The sequence below is a fragment of the Tenrec ecaudatus genome, chromosome 16 (genome assembly GCF_050624435.1).
Source record: "Tenrec ecaudatus isolate mTenEca1 chromosome 16, mTenEca1.hap1, whole genome shotgun sequence".
In the NCBI taxonomy this organism is placed as follows: domain Eukaryota; kingdom Metazoa; phylum Chordata; class Mammalia; order Afrosoricida; family Tenrecidae; genus Tenrec; species Tenrec ecaudatus.
The window spans coordinates 50840743-50842838 of NC_134545.1; positions in this window are offsets into that span (position 1 = coordinate 50840743).

Sequence of the window (2096 nt, forward strand, 5' to 3'; positions counted from 1 at the left end):
ACCCAGCATGATGACATCATTGAGCCAACCCCAACACATACATCCCATACAAATACAGGTGTGTGTGACAGGGTTGGTGCCATAATGTACTTTTGCAGACAAGTCACACGTGTAGAGAGCAGCTACTGTGTAGAAAGCAACTGCTGTGCTGAAAGCAGCTACTCTTTAAAAAGCAGCTACTGTGTTGAAAGCAGTGGTATTGGAGGTAAAATAACACTTCATGAATTGTAATTACTGGGTTAATGTAAAATCATGAACTGTAAAATCATCAACTAGTGCACACACAAAAATTATCTGTACCATGGGAACTTACTCTGGATGCTGATCAGTCTTTTTATATTCAGCTGTGGTTGATGTGAATACTGCCCCCTTGTGATAGTACATAAAAAAACAAAACAATGGTAAATCAGGAAACTTTAATGAACTGTATTGACTGAACTATGTCATGTAACATCTTTTGTAGTATTAAAACTATCGTTATATATTATTTTCATTAGCAAACCATCCCATGACAATAGATTATGTAGAGAAGAACATTAAGAAAAGAAAATATAGTGAGGATTATTTTACAATATTGTTTAACCTCAATAATTACAGCAGGAATTGAGAAACCACAATGTGTTGTTTGTTGTGAAGTTCTATCAGCTGAACCTATGAAGCTGAACAAACTAAAACACCATGTCGATAGCAAGCATCCAAGCTTTGCCGGCAAGAAGACCAACTGTTTTAGAAGCAAAGCTGATGGACTCAAGAAAGCCAGACCTGACACTGGAGGCAAATACCACAAACAAAATGTAGCAGCCATTGAAGCTTCATATTTGGTGGCACTCAGAATCCCCAGAGTTGTGAAACCTCACACCATTGCTGAGGATTTACTGTTGCCAGCGGCCAAAGACATTGTTTGAGTTATGATCGGAGATTAATTTGTTATGAAATTGAGTATAATTTTCTTACCTACTGACACTGTCCACAGATGAATAGATGACATGCCTGCTGCTTGATCAGATAATCCAGGAAATTAAATCTGCTCCACTGCCAATATTTAGCATTCAGCTTGATGAATCTAAAGACGTTGCAAACTGTTCACAGTGACTGGTTTACGTGAGGTATGTTAATGATAGTGACTTTAAAGATGAGTTTCATTTTTGCAAACTCTTCAAAAGACAACTACTGCATGGGATGTATTAGACACAGTTGATTCATTTCTTTTTTTAATAAATCATTTTATTGAGGGCTTATACAACTCATCACAATCCACACATACTTCAATTGTCAAGCACATTTGTACATTTTGTGGCCATCATCATTCTCAAAACGTTTCTTTCTACTTGAGCCCTTGGTATCAGCTCCTCATTTTTTTTTATGTGTAAGAGAGAGTTTTATATCAAAGAGGAATTGAATATTGAGAAAACAGCCCAGCCCAGTCCAGATCAATTCCATAAGTCTGATATTAACCCATATGTCCAATACCAATGTATAAATTCCTCTTCAGACTTGCAACACGTCGAATGCAGGAAGATCACAGGCCAGTGGGTGGAAAGTCTTGTGGATCCAGTGGCAGTGGAAGCTTCTCAGCACTGGCATAGGTCTCCACATGGCTCCTCCAGTTTCAGGACTCTAGCGTAGCTCCATGTGTCTTGTCAGCAAGAAAATGAAGCAGAGACTGTGGTATCAGCTCCTCATTTTTCCCCTCCCTCCCTCCCAAAATCCTGATAATTTATCAATTATTTTTTTATAAATATGTCTTACACTGTCCGGTGTCTCCCTTCACCCATTTTTCTGTTTCTGTCCCCCAGGGAGGGGTTATAAGTTGATCCTTGTGATAGGTTCCCCTTTCCCACCCCTTTTTCTTCCCCTTCCCCTCCTGGTATCTCTACTCTCATTATTAGTCCTGAAGGGTTTATCTGTCCTTGATTCCCTGTGTTTCTGGCTCTGATCTGTTCCAGAGAACATCCTCTGGTCCAGCCAGATTTGTAAGGTCATGATAGTGGGGGAGGGAGGGAAGCATTAAAGAACTAGAGGAAAGTTGTATGTTTCATCGGTGCTACACTGCACCCTGACTGGCTCTTCTCTTCCTTGTGACCCTCTGTAAGGGG